This window comes from Lipotes vexillifer, unplaced genomic scaffold, assembly GCF_000442215.2.
Source record: "Lipotes vexillifer unplaced genomic scaffold, Lipotes_vexillifer_v1.1 scaffold524, whole genome shotgun sequence".
NCBI classification, from domain to species: domain Eukaryota; kingdom Metazoa; phylum Chordata; class Mammalia; order Artiodactyla; family Lipotidae; genus Lipotes; species Lipotes vexillifer.
Window position 1 is genome coordinate 1,349,126 of NW_006774722.1, and position 5,753 is coordinate 1,354,878.

Here is a 5,753-nt window from a genome sequence, read left to right on the forward strand (position 1 = left end):
TCCTGCTGTATCCTACACCTGATTTACAGGCTTTAAACAGCCAAATAAGAGAGATGAAAATAAACAACCAATGTACCAGGGCTGTGGTGTCCCCACGGACAGTGGGCACTTGGGCTGCCCCGAAGGCTCTCAGGGCCATTCTGCAGTGAGTCCACGCCGAGGGGAGTCTTGAAAGAGTGGTTCTGTGTTAACTCAGGCACATCTAGCCTTTTGGGGATCAGAGCCAGGATGTTGGGGTGGATGGATTGGCATCCACGTTGGGCCAAACGCCCAGCATGGCCGCGTCGGGAATCCTGAGCTGGGACATACATGCATCCGCGTCCACTGCTCACGCCTTCTTGTGCTCCTGAAATCAACTTCACCCGGACCCTCTGGGTCCCCTGGATCCAATTCTGCGGGTTAATTTGAACATCACTGGTTGTCAGGGAAGCTTGACAATGCAAGTGTTGATTTGGGGAATATATGGGAGCAAAGGGAAGAAAAAGGTCAAAAGCGGGTGGGTGTTATTTGCCTGGTAGGAAAATCAAGCTGATGTCTCAGAGCAAAACCGTGAACAGGCCCCGAATATGACATTGGCGCTGTTTCCACAAAGCTTGATTTCTTGAGGAAATGTTTTCTGTTCAAAAGGAAACGAACCTTTCCCCCAGGTACTCCCTCTGAAGGCACTTCGAAGAGATGTCGCCTTCACGACGTATTTTGACACGAATACTGAGATAGTGTGTTCCCGCTAAGTGTGTTTTAGTTTGTCTTGCTTTTCTGCGAGAGATGGGGATTTAATTAAGTCAGGAGACAAAGAGATACGGTGAAATCTCACCATATTCAGAACACGTACATGCAAAATACAAAACACAACTGGAGCCCTTCTTTGTAAAAACCCGAGTGGAGCGTGACGCTGCCTCTCGGCTGAAGATTCAACTTCAGGGTTGCAAAAATGAGGCCAACCAATTAGAAATGAACACACGAAATGTTTCCAGTCCCAGCTTTGGAGGTAGCTTATAGATTTTCTTTCCTTTCTCTCCCTCTTTTCTCCCCTAGAAAAGTCTGAGCTCAGGGAACCACAACTGAAAGCAGATGGTGCCCTGGGCCGGCTTGCACAACTTTTCCTGGGGACCTGATAGACTGAGTTAAATGCGTGGGCCAAATTGATTTTTATCAACCATGGATTTTTAATTAACAGTGGTGTCCACTTACCGCCATCCATTATTTACTGTTTACCCACTAATTAAAAATTATGCTGCTTTTGCACTCATAAGAGCAGGACATTTGAAATTAGATCGCATCGTTCAAATTACCTGCAGAATTAAATCCAGAGCGTCGAATTGCTCAGACCAGGCTACTGGGGTTGAAAATATGATCTGCTCCAGCCTGTTGTATGATCATGAGTCAGAATGCCAGGAGCAGGCTACATGGCAAACATCATGTGGAACCTGCCTGGGGTCTTAGCGGGGAGGGAGACCTTGGAGTCTGTCTTGAGCGGAGGTTGTCTCACCCAGGAATCCCAGGGGAGGCAGCCTGTCAGTGCACTGATGGAGTGCTTCCAGGTGGCGGCCATACCTACGGACCAGCAGGTGTCATCTGCACAACTGCCCATGGTCCAGGTTCAGTCAATGCCCCCATTTTGCAGATGAAGAAACTGAGGTTCAGAGGGTGGAGAGACTTGGCCACCCTACCCCAGGCAGATGCTTCTTATCCAATTAACAAATAAAATATGGTAAAATACACCTAACGTAAAAGTCACCATTTTAACCATTTTAAAGCATACAATGAAGATTCGGTGGCATTTAAGATGTTCACCAGGCTATGCCAACATCAGCTCTGTCTAGTTCCAGAACTTTTCATGACCCCAAAAGGAAACTCCGTACCCATCAGCAGTCACTCTCCATGCCTCTCTCCTCTCAAACCCTAGCAGCCAGTAATCTGCTTTCTGTCTCTATGGATTTGCCTATCCTGGATATTTTGTATAAGTAGAATAAAAAGTATCTGCCCTTTTCTTATCTACTTCCCTTTTCTTATCTACTGTTCACAACACTTCTATTAGATGGACGTGATTATCTTCATTTTCCAGATGAAAAATGGAGCCTTGGGAGAAGATGTACACCCAGGTCCACCATCCGTGTTTTCTTCAAAGAACGTGAAAAGCGTAGGCCTGAATCAATGGGGGTGGGGGTGGGAGGCGTGGAGAAAAGACATGGGGTTTGTAGCCAGAGCAGATGGAGAAATAATCAGGTCTTCAGATACCTTTCTTTTAGGGGCAAAAAGCAAAAGAAAAGCACTGTTTTTTGTCCCCCCACCCCATCCTAATTGTCTTGTTCTGAGGTTCTGGGAGGTGTGCCAGGTGATTTTAGGTGCAGTGGTGAGCATTTCTTATTCCAGCGGTTATGCATCGATTTTAGGGGGTGTTAAAAAGCAGCTGCAGTTACCGTAGCAAAATTGTGCTTTCACAGCCCACATTGCCAAGGACAAGACTGAGTTTTAAAAGGGGCTTGGTCTGAACTGGATTTTAAAAAATTAAGTAATACTTTAAATAATATTTAATAAGTAACTATTTAATAAGTAAACGTGGTCAATAGCCTGAGGGGGGTGCACAGAACGAAGAGGGGGAGATGGAGGTTAACCCATCACTTCCCCTCATGGCTGTGTGATCTGGAGCCACCACCACAAAGGACAGCAAACTGGGGGACCGAAAACAGCAGGACATTATTCTCTCACAGTCTGGAGACCAGAAGTCTGAAATCAAGGGGTGGGCAGGGCCGCGTTCTCTCCTGAGACTCTGGGGGAGGGTCCTTCCTGCCTCTTCCAGGTTCTGGGGGTTCCAAGCATCCTTGGCTCATAGCTGCATCCCTTCAATCTCTGCCTCTGTCGTCACAGGGCCGTCTTTCTTCTCTGTGTGTCTGCAGCTCTGTATCCAAACCTCCCTCTCTTTCTCTTATAAAGATACCAGTCACTGGATTCAGGTCCACCCTGATCCAATATGACTGCATCTACATCTGTAAAGACCTTATTTCCAAATACGGTCACATTCACAGGTACCAGGGGTTAGGATCGAACATATCTTTTTGGGGACGCAATTCAATTCACAACCGATACCAAGGGCCACCCAGGTCTCCCAGCAACCTAACCTTTGTCCATCTACTCCTCCCCCACATGAACCTTGCATGGCTGTTACATGCCTGTGTAAAGCGGCACATGATGGCCGGAGTTCCTGTTCTCTCGGAGAGGCTGGCATTAATCAGGTAGTCCCACTATGGATTATAATTTCAAAGAATCGTTAAGCGTCTCAAAGGAAATTTACACAATGGCCAAAAACTTCCTAACACTCTTGGAGTAACATTCCACGCTTTTCATTATGATCTCCAGGGCCCTTCAACATCGGTTGTCTTCCTGTCTTTCCAGGGTCATACATCGGATCCCCCCCCCCCCATGATTCTATTGTGTGTTCCTAGGGATGAATAGCAAACTCTTCCTGCCTCAGGGCTGTTGCAATGCTGTTCCTCGGCCAGAGCACCTCTCCCTCTGCTTTGAGCTGGGTGCTTCCCATTCACTGGGGTCTCAGCATAATCGGTGTTTCCTGGCAGGCTGATATCAAACATTCCCTTCTGCTATTTACCCCTTCCCATCTCCCCTGTGCAGCACTCATCACCTCTCTCAATTACTTACCTGCTTGCTGTTTTTTATTTACTTTTACTTTTTGCCTTTTCAAGTTGATATCATTTCAGACTTAACAGAAATTTTGCCAGAGCAGTAGAAAGGGCTCTAGTATACCTGGTTTCCACAAAGGTTAACATCTTGCAAAGATGTATAGTACAGTGATCAAAACCAGGAAATTAACACCGATCCCATGTTAGAATTAGTCTACAAATCCTATGCAGATTTCACTAGTTGTCCCAGTAATGTTTCCTTTCTGGTCAAGGATCCAATCCAGGATCACACATCACACTTAGTTGTCACGTCTCTTTAGCATCCTTCAATCAGAGATGCTTCTTTGATTTATGTCTTTCACAACCTTGACACTTTTGAAGAGAACTGGCCAATTATTTTGAAGCGTGTTCTTTGGTTTGGGGTTTTCCGATGTTTATTCATGATTTTATTCAGCTTGGGCAGTTTTGGCAGGAACCCCAAGGAAGCAATGTTGTGCCCCTCTCAGTCATTGCCTCAGGAGGTACTGAGATGTCAGTTTGTCCCAACGCTGGTGATGTTAACTTCGACCACTTGCTTAAGGAGGTGTCTGCCAGGTTTCTCCACTGTCCAATTACTCCTTTCCTCTTTGTCATTAATAATTATCTTACGGGGATATACTTAGAGCTCATGTAAATATCTTGTTTTCCGTTATACTCCTCCCACTAATTTTAGCATCTATTGATGACCATTGACGATTCTTAGGGTCATTTTCTAGTTGCATCATTCTTTCTGGATTTATTTTTTATTGTTTTATCTGTAACTTTCTGGATTTATTGATTGGAATTGTGCTATAAGGAAGCATTGTCCCTTCTCCCTGTTTATCTCTTTATTCAATTATTATTTGTCTTAGTATGAACTCAGGGATATTTATTTTATAGGTTACAATCCATTGCTGTCATTATTTACTTTGTGGCTCCAATTGTCCCTGATTTGGCCATTGGGAGCTCCATCGACTCCATCAAGCTCCAGGACTCCATCCTGGGTCCTTTTTACATGCACTTGTCATTTTTTTGTTTGTTTGTTTGTTTTGAGCATGTCCTCATTTTCTGGCACTAGAAGATCTTCCAGGCTCACTTTGTACTTTTCCTGACCCAGCCCTGGAATCAGCCATTTCTCCAAGGAGTCCTGGTTCCTTTTATTGGAGAATAGTATTTAGAAACCAAGATGTAGATGCTGGGTGCTCACTGCTGCTGAGGTGTCACCCCAGGTGCCTCAACTTCTTTCTTCCTTCGTTTCTTCCTTCTTTCCTTCCTTCCCTCTTTTCTTTCTCTCTTTCTCTTCCTTCCTTCCTTCCTTCCTTTCCCCTTTTCTTCTTACTTTCCTTTCCTTTCCACGAGGACAGGCCCTTATCTCTCTTGCTCCCTGCTGATTCCCAGCCCCTAGCACAGTGCCCGATGGATGCTAGATAAATATTTGTTGTGTCAGTACATGGACAGCACTTAGAACAACGCCTTCACATAGTAGACACTCAATAAGTGCTAGTTGTGATTGCTACTTTTAGTTGAATGGATGAATGAATGACGTGCTCCGTAAGACCAATTCCTTGTTGACATTTCTCCCACCCCCTTGAGCTTTCTCCTCCTAAAAATTGGCTGGTGATTTCCATCACGTGTGTGGCTATTAGGGTCAGGCTTGAAACGGAAGTGGAGAAAGAGAAGGCTTGCAGCTGCTGGGATCACTGAGAATCTGGCTGAGGGTGAAAGGGTAGTCAGTAAGGGAGTTCCCAGCAGGCTGGGGACCCTGATTGATCCAAGCAGGTAGAGAGGAAACAGAAGTAGAGGCAAAGGGAGATTCAAGTCTGGGCATCAAGTCCTGCCGAGAGTTTTGAGGATGGGCCGGATCTGGCCTAAGAACCTGATGCCGGGTCCTTGGCTTCATAGCCTTTTTGACCCTTGGGACCTGCCCCAGCCAAACCAGGACCCTGATATGGTTCTACACCCGCAAGGAAGGCTCCATCTAGCTCCACGGCACTGTTCAATAAACAGAGACTGTGAGTCACGCATTAAAAAGGCTAAAAAGGGGCTTCCCTGGTGGCGCAGTGGTTGAGAGTCCGCCTGCCGATGCAGGGGACACGG

At 46.0% G+C, this 5,753-nt stretch overlaps 1 protein-coding gene across 1 annotated transcript in view; it reads right to left on the reverse strand.

Moving 5' to 3' along the window:
- Positions 1-5,753, reverse strand: part of APCDD1L (APC down-regulated 1 like) — a 106,122-nt gene that overhangs the window by 10,600 nt on the left and 89,769 nt on the right. The gene's annotated exons all lie outside the window — the stretch shown is intronic.